At 33.8% G+C, this 14,767-nt stretch overlaps 1 long non-coding RNA gene across 1 annotated transcript; it reads right to left on the reverse strand.

The window, feature by feature from the left end:
- Nucleotides 1–14,070: 14,070 nt before the first annotated feature.
- LOC133203222 (uncharacterized) lies at nucleotides 14,071–14,415 on the reverse strand. The gene is made up of 2 exons (XR_009723359.1): nucleotides 14,384–14,415; nucleotides 14,071–14,205 (listed from the first exon to the last, which is right to left on the reverse strand). It is a non-coding gene; the product is annotated as an uncharacterized LOC133203222 (long non-coding RNA).
- Nucleotides 14,416–14,767: the final 352 nt, after the last annotated feature.

The following is a 14,767-nucleotide window of genomic DNA, read 5'->3' on the forward strand; positions in this document are numbered from 1 at the left end:
AACAATTCATCAAGAAATATAAAACTCACGGCTTCATCAAGTATATCAGTCGTTTCACTCATTGCACGCGCGCGCACGTGCATGCATGTGCGCGCAAAATGACCTTCGTTCCGAACACCTACACAACCTATTAACCCTAAAAAGGTTTCATGTCAATCGGATGAGTGGTCCTATGAGAACACTCCCGGACAAAAAAGTACCGGAGAAGAAAGTAGAAAAAAAGAATAATAATAACTAGATGCGTTTCTTGTTGCTAGGGCAACAAGTGGTCTTCCGACCGAACTTTTCTCCAGAACGCTATGCTATCTCACTTTATCTAATACTTTATTGAAGGTATTTTTCGTTTGCGTTTATGTAACACAGTCTTTCAACATAGATCATAATTATTAAAGGATTTCTGTAGAATCTCTGTTAACAAAGCTTTAAAAAATAATCAAAAACTATCATACATGTCTTCACGGAGAAAAATATTATTTATAACTGAAAAAAGAGAGAAACAATCTCCCGCCCCAGCAGGATTCGAACCCGCAACATACGAGAAAGTTTGGATCGGTCATATCTTTGCAATAAATGCATCAATCAAAATAATGAAACCATACATAGAATTCTTGGAAGACTTTCTATTAACCCTGTAAATTTCAAAGAAAAATATTGAAAAACAAAAAAGTTGCAAATTTAGCATTTTTGAATTCACTTCCGTTCGCGACCGGAAGTACGAACGACGAAAAATAAAGGTCGATCACCATATCTCCATTTGATGGTCTATCACGTCAGTGAGTTTCAATTTCATATCTTTAGCCGTTCTCGAGAAAATTAACGGACAAAATTACATTTAAAAAAAACAAATTTCCCCAAAAATCGCGAACGGAAGTGATTTTTCAAAAAATGAAAAACACGTCTGGAGATATTCTCACGATGCATCTTCCCTGAAAAAATCTTTGAAATCCGTCCACTCACAGCTGAGATATCGCCCGTACTATGAAAAAAGAATAATAATAATAACTAGATGCGATCTCGTTGCGAGCAACGAGTGGGTCTTCCGTCCGATTTTTGATAAGATGAGATAGGAATTTGACTGAGATTTTCGATTTATATAAATAGTGAAAACGTACAATTTGCTTCAGTTATGTTTAACAAAAGTTTGATCATTATGACACCTAAAAACGCAATGTTTGATGTAGATTTTAAAATATTTACATTAGCAGATCGTGAAGATGAACATTACTGTAAAAGGGTTATAGATAAAAGACTTTTGGCCCCTCTGAGCCCCTAATTCGAGGGGTCAGCTCCTTTCTCTTAAAATTACATGAAAGGTCTAGTAATTCTGAAGACTTTTTGTTCAACAACTATTCAGAAGTTTCGTTTCGTTTTCGAGATATGTGGACTTGAAATATTTAGGGGCCGTCCCTTAAAGTCCTCATAGGGGCTGTTTAGGAAAAATTCAAAGGATGCACGTTTTTGAGAACATCATTCTAAACAACTTTTGTTTAATATTGCTTTTCAAAATATTCCCCTCTTTCGAGATATAAAGCATCAAAGATTAAGCATTCTGGCCCCTTATGGTCCCTAATTACGTAATATTTGAAGAAAACTTTCAGATATATAGTTGCAGATTGTGAAGATGAACATTTTTGCTTCAATAATTAATATCAAAATATTTAACGTTAAAGAGTTAAAAATGAAAGACTTTTGGCCCCTCTGAGCCACTAATTTGAGGGGTCAGCCCCTTTTTCTTGATATCACATGAAAGGTCTTGTAATTCTGAAGACTTTTTGTTCAACAAGTATTCAGAAGTTTCGTTTCGTTTTCGAGATATGTAGACTTGAAATATTTAGGGGCTGTTACTTTAAGTCGTTATAGGGGCTGTTTAGGAAAAATTCAAAGGATGCACATTGTTGAAAACATCATTCTAAACAACTTTTGCTCAATATTGCTTTTCAAAATGTTTCCCCTTTTGGAGATATAAAACATCAAAGATTAAGCATTCTGGCCCCTTGTGGCCTCTAATTACGTAATATTTGATGAAAATTTTAAGATATATAGTTGCAGATTGTGAAGATGAACATTTTTGCTTCAATAATTAATATCAAAATATTTAATGTTAAGGAGTTATAGATGAAAGACTTTTGGCCCCTCTGAGCCCCTAATTTGAGGGGTCAGCCCCTTTTGCTTGATATCCAATGAAAGGTCTTGTAATTCTGAAGACTTTTTGTTCAACAAGTATTCAGAAGTTTCGCTTCGTTTTCGAGATATGTGGACTTGAAATATTTAGGGGCCGTCCCTTTAAGTCCTTATAGGGACTGTTTAGGAAAAATTCAAAGGGTGCACATTGTTGAGACCATCATTCTAAACAACTTTTGTTCAATATTGCTTTTCAAAATGTTTCCCCTTTTCGAGATATAAAGCGTCAAAGATTTACCATTCTAGCCCCTTGTGGCCCCTAATTATGTGCCATACGAGGTAAAAATCATAATATATAATTGTAAATTGTTAAGATAAATATTTTTGCTTCAGTAATGTATACCAAAATAATGCTTGTTTATGAGTTATCGATTTCAGACTTTTGGCCCCTATCGGCCCCTAATGTGATGAGTCAGCGCTTTTTTCTTGATATCATGTTACAGATCTTGTCATTCTGCACAAATTTTGTTCAATATGTTTTAACAAATTAAGTATACTTTAAAAGATATGATATAAAATGTCTCAAAAATTCACTCATAATTCGTGTCCTAAATTTCGACCCCTACCGAGCTTCCATACTAGGCACTTCCGGAAAATATCCAAACCCAGGTGCAAAATGGCAACATGTCCTCTATCATCACTGAAAATTTCAGCGCTCTAGCTTAAGCCGTTTTTGAGTTCCATCGCAGACAAGGAGGTCCTCTAAATTTTGATAAAAGGGCGATAACTTCCGACCGGAAGTAAATATCACTTAACGAAATTGCCGGAATTAACTTCAGATGTCAACGCATCTTTCACGAAAATTTGAATGAAATCGAACGAGCCATCTCCGAGAAATCGTCTGCACAAATTTTGTAAGAAGAAAAAAGAATAATAATAAAGGTAACTAGATGCGATCTCGTTGCGAGCAACGAGTGGGTCTTCCGTCCGATTTTTGATCAGATGAGATACGAATTTGACTGAGATTTTCGTTCATAAATATATAAATAGTGAAAACGTACAATTTGCTTCAGTTATGTTTAACAAAATTTTGATCATTATGGCACCAGAAAACGCAATATTTGATGAAGATTTTAAAATATTTATAGTAGCAGATCGTGAAGATGAACATTACTGTAAAAGGGTTATAGATGAAAGACGTTTAGCCCCTTTGAGCCCCGAATTCGAGGGGTCTTGATATCACATGAAAGGTCTTGTAATTCTGAAGAATTTTCGTTCAACAACTATTCAGTTTTCGAGATATGCAGACTTGAAATATTTAGGGGCCATCCCTTTAAGTCCTTATAGGGGCTGTTTAGGGAAAATTAAAGGGATGCACATTGTTGAGATCATCATTCTAAACAACTTTTTTTCAATATTGCTTTTCAAAATGTTTCCCCTTTTCGAGATATAAAGCTTCAAAGATTAAGCATTCTGGCCCCTTATGGCCCCTAATTACGTAATATTTGAAGAAAATTTTAAGATATATAGTTGCAGATTGTGAAGATGAACATTTTTGCTTCAATATTTAATATCAAAATATTTAACGTTAAGGAGTTATAGATGAAAGACGTTTGGCCCCTCTAAGCCCCTAATTTGAGGGGTTAGCCCCTTTTTCTTGATATCACTTGAAAGGTCTTGTAATTCTGAAGACTTTTTGTTCAACAACTATTCAGAAGTTTCGTTTCGTTTTCGAGATATGTAGACTTGAAATATTTAGGGGCCGTCCCTTTAAGTCCTTATAGGGGCTGATTAGGAAAAATTCAAAGGATGCACATTGTTCAGATCATCATACTAAACAACTTTTGTTCAATATTGCTTTTCAAAATGTTTCACCTTTCGAGATATAAAGCGTCAAAGATTAAGCATTCTGGCCCCTTATGGCCCCTAATTACGTAATATTTGGAGAAAATTTTAAGATAGAAAGTTGCAGATTGTGAAGATGAACATTTTTGCTTCAATAATTAATATCAAAATATTTAACGTTAAGGAGTTATAGATGAAAGACTTTTGGCCCCTCTGAGCCCCTAATTTGAGGGGTAAGCCCCTTTTTCTTGATATCACTTGAAAGGTCTTGTAATTCTGAAGACTTTTTGTTCAACAACTATTCAGAAGTTTGGTTTCGTTTTCGAGATATGTAGACTTGAAATATTTAGGGGCCGTCCCTTTAAGTCCTTATAGGGGCTGTTTAGGAAAAATTCAAAGGATGCACATTGTTCAGATCATCATTCTAAGCAACTTTTGTTCAATATTACTTTTCAAAATGTTTCCCCTTTTCGAGATATAAAGCTTCAAAGATTAAGCATTCTGGCCCCTTCTGGCCCTTATTTATGTAACATATGACGTAAAAATCATAATATATAGTTGTAGTTTGTTAAGATAAATAATTTTGCTTCAGTAATGTATACAAAAATATTGCTTGTTTAAGAGTTATCGATTAAAGACTATCAGCCCCTATTGGCCCCTAATATGATGAGTCAGCCCTTTTTTCTTGATATCATGTTACAGATCTTTTTATTCTGCACAAATATTGTTCAACATGTTTTAACAAAATAATTATACTTTAAAAGATATGATACAAAATGTCTCAAAAATTCACTCATGATTCGTGTCCTAAATTTCGACCCCTACCGAGCTTCCATACTAGGCACTTCCGGAAAATATCTTAACCCAGGTGCAATATGGCAACATGTCCTCTATCATCACTGAAAATTTCAGCGCTCTAGCTTAAGCCGTTTTTGAGTTCCATCGCAGACAAGGAGGTGCTGTGAATTTTAATAAAAGGGCGATAACTCTCGACCGGAAGTAAATATCCCTTAACGGACTTGCCGGAATTAACTTCAGATGTCAACGCATCTACCTTGAAAATTTGAATGAAATCGAACGAGCCATCTCCGAGAAATCCTCTGCACAAATTTTGTAAGGAGAAAAAAGAATAATAATAATAATAACTAGATAAGATCTCGTTGCGAGCAACGAGTGGGTCTTCCGTCCGATTTTTGATAAGATGAGATAAGAATTTGACTGAGATTTTCGTTTAAATATAATGATATAAATAAATTGTTAAGACGAACAATTTTGATTTAATAATGTTTTACAAAATATTGATCATTAAAGGAATATAGATTGAAGACTTTCGCCCCTTCTTGGCCCCTAATTTAAGAGGTCGGCCCCTTTTTCTTGATATCATTTTAAAGCTCTCATGATTTCGAACACTTTTTGTTCAACAACTAGTCAGAAATTCTTTTTTTGTTTTCGGGATAATTGCAAAAGAAATATTAAAGGCCGGCCCTTCAAGTCCTAAATGGGGACGTCTAGCAAAAATTGAAAGAGTGCATATTGTTCAGAATATTATTTTGATCGTCTTTTGTTCAATACTGTTTATCAAAATATTCTTCCTTTTCGAGATATATTGCGCCATAGATTACGCAATCTGGCCCCCTTAAGACCCCTTACTGCGTAATATTTGAATTCAACATCATGTTATTTAGATAAAGTGTGTGAAGATGTACTATTTCGCTTCAGTAATGTATTACAAAATATTGATCATTAAAGAGTTATTGATTGTATACTTTCGGCCCCTCTCAGCCCCTTATTTAATGGGTCAGACCCTTTTCCTTGATATCACCTTAAAGCTCTCATGATTTTGAACACTTTTCGTTCAAGAATTATTCAAAAATTCTTTGTCGTTTCCGAGATATACCCGAAGGATATATTTAGGGGCCGGCCCTTCAATTCCTTAATGGGGACGTTTAGCAGAATATGAAAGGTTGCATATTGTTTAGAACATTATTTTGAACATCTTTTGGTCAATATTGCTTATCAAAAAATTTCCCACTTTTGAGATATAAAGCGTCAAAGATTTAGAATTCTGGCCCCTTATGGCCATTAATTATGTATTATATGATGTGAATATCATAATATATAGTTATAAATTGTTGAGATGAACATTTTTGCTTCAGTAATGCATTACAAAATATTGATTGTTAAAGAGTTATTGTTCAAAGACTTTCGGCCCCTCTCAGCCCCTATTTTGAGGAACCAGCCCCTTTTTCTTCATATCACTTTAAAGCTCTCATGATTTTGAACACTTTTTGTTCAACAACTACTCAGAAATTCTTTTTCGTTTCTGAGATATTTGCAAAGGAAGTATTTTGGGGCCGGCCCTTCAACTCCTTAATGGGGACGTTGAGCAAAAAATGAAAGGCTGCATATTGTTTAAAACATTATTTTGAACATCTTTTGTTCAATATTGCTTATTAAAATATTTCCAATTTTTGAGATATAAAGCGTCAAAGATTTAGCATTCTGGCCCCTTATGGCCCCTAATTATGTAACATATGATGTGAATATCATAATATATAGTTGTAAATTGTTGAGATAATCATTTTTGCTTCAGTAATGCATTACAAAATATTGATCGTTAAAGAGTTATTGAATAAAAAGTTTCGGCCCCTCTCAGCCCCTATTTTGAGGGGCCAGCCCCTTTTTCTTCATACTACTTTAAAGCTCTCATGATTTTGAACACTTTTTGTTCAACAACTATTCAGAAATTCTTTTTCGTTTCCGAGATATTTTCAAAAGAAGTATTTAGGGGCCGGCCCTTCAACTCCTTAATGGGAACGTTGAGCAAAAAGTGAAAGGCTGCATATTGTTCAGAACATTATTTTGAACATCTTTTGTTCAATATTGCTTATCAAAATATTTCCCATTTTCAAGATATAAAGCGTCAAAGATTCAGCATTCTGGCCCCTCTTGGCCCCTAATTATGTAACATATGACGTAAATATCATAATCTATAGTTGTGGATTGTTAAGATAAACATTTTTGCTTCAGTAATGTATAACAAAATATTGATCGTTAAAGAGTTAAGGATTTAAGACTTTTGGCCCCTGTTGACCCTTAATGTGATAAGACAGCCCTTTTTTCTTGTTATCATATAAGAGACCTTGTGATTCTACACAATTTTTGTTATATATGTTATAAGAAAATATTCATAGCTTTGAAGATACGATAAAAAATGTCTTGAAAATTCACTCTTGTTTCGTGTCCTAGATTTCGACCCCTACCGAGCTTCCATACTAGGCACTTCCGGAAAATATTTAAACCCAGGTGCAAAATGGCAAGATGTCCTCTTTCATCGCTGAAAATTTCAGCACTCTAGCTTAAGCCGTTTTTGAGTTCCATTGCAGACATGGAAGTCCTCTAAATTTCGATAAAAGGGCGATAACTTCCGACCGGAAGTGAATTTCTCTATATTGAAATGCGGGTACAAACTTCAGATGGTAACACATAAACTCTGAAAATTTGAAGCAAATCGATCGAGCCATCTCCGAGAAATCTTCTGCACAAAATCGGTAAGGAAAAAAAAGAATAATAATAATAATAATAAAAGTGAAAAAGAAACCGAAGAATAATAGAAGGGTCTTCCGCTGAAGACGGAAGACCCTAATAATAATAATAAAGGTAAAAAAGAAACCTAAGAATAATAGAAGGGTCTTCCGCTGAAGACGGAAGACCCTAAAAAAGAAACCGAAGAATAATAGAAGGGTCTTCCGCTGAGGACGGAAGACCCTAACTAGATGCGTTTCTTGTTGCTAGGGCAACAAGTGGTCTTCCGACCGAACTTTTCTCCAGAACGCTATGCTATCTCACTTCATTCAATACTTTATTGAAGGTATTTTTCGTTTGCGTTTATGTAACACAGTCTTTCAACATAGATCATAATTATTGAAGGATCTCTGTAGAATCTCTGTAAACAAAGCTTTAAAAAATAATCAAAAACTATCATACATGTCTTCACGGAGAAAAATATTACTTTCAACTGAAAAAAGAGAGAAACAATCTCCCGCCCAAGCAGGATTCGAACGCGCAACATACGAGAAAGTTTGGATCGGTCATATCTTTGCAATAAATGCCTCAATCAAAATGATGAAAACATACATAGAATTCTTAAAAGACTCTCTATTAACCCTGTAAATTTCAAAGAAAAATATTGAAAAACAAAAAAGTTGCAAATTTAACATATTTGAATTCACTTCCGTTCGCGACCGGAAAATAAAGGTCGATCACCATATCTCCATTTAATGTTCTATCACGTCCGTGAGTTTCAATTTCATATTTTTAGCCGTTCTCGAGAAAATTAACGGACAAAATTCCATTTAAAAAAAACAATTTTTCCCAAAAATCGCGAACGGAAGTGAAATTCAAAAATGTGAGGGACACCCCTGGAGATATATTCATGATGCATCTTCCCTGAAAAAATCTTTTAAATTGAACTACGCATAGCTGAGATATCGCCTGTACTATGAAAAAAAGAATAATAATAATAACTAGATGCGATCTCGTTGCGAGCAACGAGTGGGTCTTCCGTCCAATTTTCGATAAGATGAGATAAGAATTTTACTGAGATTTTCGTTAAAAAATAGTTATATAAATAAATTGTTAAGACAAACAATTTCCCTTCAGTAATGTGTAACAAAATATTGATCAATAAAAAGTTATAGATTAAACACTTCCGGCCCGTCTTGGCCCCTTACATGAATGATCAGCCCCTTTTTCTTGATATCATCTTAAAGCTCTCATGATTTTGAACACTTTTTGTTCAACAACTATTCAGAAATTCTTTTTCGTTTCCGAGATATATGCAAAAGAAATATTAAGGGCCGGCCCTTTAAATCCTAAACGGGGACGTCTAGCAAAAATTGAATGATTGCATATTATTAAGAATATTATTTTGAACGTCTTTTGTTAAAATATTGGTTATCAAACTATTCTTCCTGTTCAAGATTTATTGCGCCAAAGATTATACAATCTGACCCCTAATGATCCCTTACTGCATAAGATATGACGTAAACACCATGTTATATAGCTAAAGAGTGTGAAGATGAACTATTTCGCTTCAGTAATATATTACAAAATATTGATCATTAAATAGTTATTGATTTAAGACTTTCGGCCCCTCTCGGCCCCTATTTTGAGGGGCCAGCCCCTTTTTCTTCATACCACTTTAAAGCTCCTATGGTTTTGAACACTTTTTGTTCAACAACTATTCAGAAATTCTTTTTCGTTTCCGAGATATATGCAAAAGATATATTTAGGGGCCAGCCCTTCAACTCCTAAATGGGGACGTTTAGCAAAAATCGAAAGGTTACTTACTGTTTAGAACATTATTTTGAACACCATTTATTCAGTATTGCTTATCAAAACATTTCCCACTTTCGAGATATAAAGTGCCAAAGATTTGGACTTCTGGCCCCTTAGGGCCCCTAATTATGTAACATGTGATGTGAATATCATAATATATAGTTGTAAAATGTTAAGATAAACATTTTTGCTTCAGTAATGAATTGCAAAATATTGATTGTTAAAAAGTTATTGATTAAAGACTTTCGGCCCCTCTCGGCCCCTATTTTGAGGGGCCAGCCCCTTTTTCTTCATACCATTTTAAAGCTCTTATGATTTTGAACACTTTTTGTTCAACAACTATTCAGAAATTCTTTTTCGTTTCCGAGCTATATGCAAAAGATATATTTAGGGGCCAGCCCTTCAAGTCCTTAATGGGGACGTTTAGCAAAAATCGAAAGGTTAGATATTGTTCAGAACATTATTTTGAACATCTTTTATTCAATATTGCTTATCAAAATATTTCCCACTTTCGAGATATAGAGTGCCAATGATCTGGCATTCTGGCCCCTTATGGACCCTTATTATATAACATATCACATAAATTTTATAATATATAGTTGTAAATTGTTCAGATAAACATTTGTGCTTCAGTAATGAATTGCAAAATATTGATCATTAAAAAGATTGATTAAAGACTTTCGGCCCCTCTCGGCCCCTATTTTGAGGGGCCAGCCCCTTTTTCTTCACACCATTTTAAAGCTCTTATAATTTTGAACACTTTTTGTTCAACAACTATTCAGAAATTCTTTTTCGTTTCCGAGCTATATGCAAAAGATATATTTAGGGGCCAGCCCTTCAACTCCTTAATGGGGACGTTTAGCAAAAATCGAAAGGTTAAATATTGTTTAGAACATTATTTTGAACATCTTTTATTCAATATTGCTCATCAAAATATTTCCCACTTTCGAGATATAGAGTGCCAAAGATTTGGCATTCTGACCCCTTATGGACCTTAATTATGTAACATATGATGTATATATCATAATATATGGTTGTAAATTGTTAAGATAAACATTTTTGCTTCAGTAATGTATACCAAAATATTGATCGTTAAAGAGTTATTGATTTAATACTTTTGGCCCCTCTCGGCCCCTAATATGACAAGTCAGCCCTTTTTTCTTGATATCATATTAAAGATCTTGTCATTCTGCACAAATATTGTTCAGTATGTTTTTACAAAATAATTATACTTCAAAAGTTATGATACAAAATGTCTCAAAAATTCACTCATGATTCGTGTCCTAAATTTCGACCCCTACCGAGCTTCCATACTAGGCACTTCCGGAAAATATCCAAACCCAGGTGCAAAATGGCAACATGTCCTCTATCATCACTGAAAATTTCAGCGCTTTAGCTTAAGCCGTTTTTGAGTTCCATCGCAGACAAGGAGGTCCTCTAAATTTTGATAAAAGGGCGATTACTCCGGACCGGAAGTGAATTTCTAAAAATTGTTTAGCCGGAATTAACTTCAGATAACCTAGCAACAATCCTGAAAATCTGAAGCAAATCCATCGATCCATCTCCGAGAAATCGCCTGCACAAAATTTGTGCAGAAAAAAAGAATAATAATAACTAGATGCGATCTCGTTGCGAGCAACGAGTGGGTCTTCCGTCCGATTTTTGATTAGATGAGATATGAATTTAAATGAGATTTTCGTTCATGAATATATAGATAGTCAAAACATTCAATTTTGTACAATTTCTTCAGCTATGTTTCACAAAATTTTGATCATTAAAAAGTTATAAATAAAAGGTTTTCGGCCCCTCTTATGGCCCCCCAATAACGTAATATTTGATAAAAAAAATTTAAGATATATATAGTTGCAGATCGTGAACAAGAACATTTTTGTTAAAGAGTTACAAGTGGAAGACTTTTGGCCCGACTGAGTCCCTAATTTGAGGAGTCAGTCCCTTTTTCTTGATATCACATGACAGGTTTTGTAATTCTGAAGACTTTTTGTTCAACAAGTATTCAGAAGTTTCGTTTCGATATGTAGACTTGAAATATTTAGGGGCCGTCCCTTTAAGTCCTTAAAGGGGCTTATTAGGAAAAATTAAAAGGTTGCACATTGTTGGGAACAACATTCTAAGCAACTTTTGTTCAATATTGTTTTCCAAAATGTTTCCCCTTTTCGACATATGAAGCGTCCAAGATTAAGCATTCTGGCCCCTTATGGCCCCTAATTACGTAATATTTGAAGAAAATTTTAAGATATATAGTTGCAGATTGTGAAGATGAAAAGTTTTGCTTCAATAATTAATATCAAAATATTTAACGTTAAGGAGTTATAGATGAAAGACTTTTGGCCCCCCTGAGCCCCTAATTTGAGGGGTCAGCCCCTTTTTCTTGATATCACATGAAAGGTCTTGTAATTCTAAAGACTTTTTGTTCAACAAGTATTCAGAAGTTTCGTTTCGTTTTCGAGATATGTGGACTTGAAATATTTAGGGGCCGTCCCTTTAAGTCCTTCGCAGTACAGTTAAGGCAACATTTTCTATAAAAAGGCACCAAAAACGAGACACTTAAAGTTCAACCGTCTTATTTTTTAGTATGAAACTCTATCTGAAATATCTTAATGGCTTTATGAAGAGTTTGTCCATCGCTTTTCACATCGGTATTTTTTGTCATCATGTGACCCTCTACAGTCACGTGAGCTCCGATTTTAGGTCAAAATATGAAATGTCAAATTTAACCAAAAAGTGCAAGGGCAAGGCATACAATATTTGAACTGAACAATGTTTCATTGTGTCCCTTAGTATCTATTCTATCGAAAAACTGATGCTCATTCAGTCAGATTTCTGAGATATTTAAGTTATTCATTGAAAACAAACACCAGTATTCAAAAATAGGGTATTTTTCATCATTTAATCGGAAATTTTAAATTGCCTAATGAATTACAAAGAAATGAGCATCACTTTTTAAAAACTATACAATAAAGTAAAGAATTTAAAATAAAAACCTACCTCTTGGGTTGTCGCCTTGCCCTTGCACTTTTTGATTAAAAATTGAAATCTTAACACAATCATTCTAAATATAGTTTTCAAACGCATCATTGACCCAGCATGGGAGATAACTCTGTGGTACTTAATAGAGTTTGTGTACCTCGCAAATTTTGAACAAATAATACCTATATACGGACTGTGTTGGGCTTTATTTCATTAAATCAAATCGGTATGTATAAAAAAAATCCTTGACTTTACTTTGTTTTATATATCTTCGTTCTTTTATACGCTACACAAGACGTATTTGACACCTACCGCATTTCCTCCGTTCGTCAACAATAGGCCTAAAATTTGCCGCAACATCATGTAAATCAATTGGAAAATGCCCATGGTTAAAAATATAAAAAGATTCAATAATTTGTAATACAAAATAGACAGCCGCTATCAATGATAAAATATTTATTCTTCCCCATTAGACACACAGAAATAATATCTCCAACAGAACTTAGTTGTTTTTTTTTTTTTTTTTTTTTTTTTTTTTAATACATGTGTGATTATTTTAGTTATCAAACCTTCAACTGTTTAGGGATTCTAGACTACGTTAAAAGTTTTAAGAACAGGAGGAAGGGATTGGGGTGCTTACTCCTGTATTTAATAACCTGTTTTCCTTTCTACAGATCTACCCCCCCCCCTCCCCATCACTAGTTTGCCTCTGGCTCCTTTGATACCATTTACCTTACTTGCATATAAAAAAAATAAATTATTTAACAGTGTTTACATCAGGTTTTACTTCTTTGGGTATTTAGCACAAATCACATTTGGGGGGGGGGGGGCTTTAGTCTCATATTTTTGAGTTATTATCAATCCATGCACAAACAAGAAAATCATAGTAAAACTTTGTAATCAAGAAACATAGCTGTTAAAGAACAGGTGAACACAATATACATGCTGAAATTAAGATCTTGTTGGTACCCAAAAGCACAGACAGGCGCGTAGCCAGATTTGAAGTGAAATGTACGCAGAGAACGGCTGAGGTCCGCTTTGAGACCCCCCGTTGGTCCAGGGCGAAGCCCTGATGAGGACCTACATGTAGGGGCGAGGTACCTGGAAGCTCATGGGTTTTACCAAATATTTCATTCAAAATCATGCCATTTCAATTTTCTTTAGAAAATACAAGACATAGTACTTCACATTGTTTTTAACACAAAGTTAAATAATTTATTGTACCTGTAGAGGCTGAATATTTTTTAAAATGATATATTGGTATCATCTACTCTTCTTTAACTTTCAGCAACAAATATAATTAATTTCAATTATTAACAAAAATAATGTTACATTTCAAATCATATTCTAGTGGATCACAGCATTCAATGGTTGATATTTTCTCAAAGATCTTTAAAAAAAAATTATCAGTGTGTTGTAGAAGAATTACAAATTAATAAATCATAATGTTTTATTTGGTTGTGGCAATGATTTAATGAAACATTTCAATTTTTCAAGACATGGTAATATAAAATTTGAATTTCAATCGAAACAGTACGAGATAAAATAATTTGAAACACAAATATTTGCTGGGTGGTATTGATATTTTTTCTCTTCTCACAAATCTCTCCCCCCCCCCCCCCAAATCCCATTTTTTAAATTTAAAAACTATGTGTACACATATGCTTATTTGCATATAGGCAGTTACGCGCCTGTCAGAATACATTCAAGTAAAGATATTCAAATCTTAACAGCCGTCAAACTTTCACACCATTGTACTGTTAAAAATTCAAAGTATTATTTATCTAGAAAATTTATTTAATTAAAAACAGCTTTTCAAATTCAAAGGCAGGCTGTGAAGGGATTTCTGAGCAGGTGCAAAATATTTCAAACAGTCCACAGTTCAAACAGTTCTTCTGGATGAAATCAATTCTGAAAACAAAATGAAATACCATTATGGAAAGTTCATTGGTGTTTTAAAAAAGTGATACTCAAAACAATGCATTGAGTAACATGGAAAGCATATATATGACTCTACTGTTTTTATTATCAAAACATTTCAATAATCTTGCTAGGAATATGTATGGTTTAGAGCTTATATGGAGCATACCTTTTTATTTTATTGGTGGAAACACTTGCTGCCTGAATAAATTGTTCAAATTGTTTGGGAGTAGCTACAACACAATATATATGTAATGAGTGAGAAACACAATGATTACTATTGTAGAATGAAATGACATTGCATTGTACAAAACAAACCATGCTATACTATATTTTCTGAAATTCATAAAATAAATGGAAACAAACTTTTGATACAAAACTTTTCTGGGAAATTGAAACCTACGACATTTGCAAAAGTAGAATTGGTAGCTATACTTAATTTAAGTAAAAAAAAAAAATCAATAGTATAGAGATAACATTTAATTCTTTCACCTATACAACATTAAAAAAATATTTAACACTGGCATACCATGAAATTAATGTGAAATGCTTT

The sequence above is a fragment of the Saccostrea echinata genome, unplaced genomic scaffold (genome assembly GCF_033153115.1).
Source record: "Saccostrea echinata isolate AGI-Se365-2 ecotype Australia unplaced genomic scaffold, CSIRO_AGI_Sech_v1 ptg000049l, whole genome shotgun sequence".
NCBI lineage: Eukaryota > Metazoa > Mollusca > Bivalvia > Ostreida > Ostreidae > Saccostrea > Saccostrea echinata.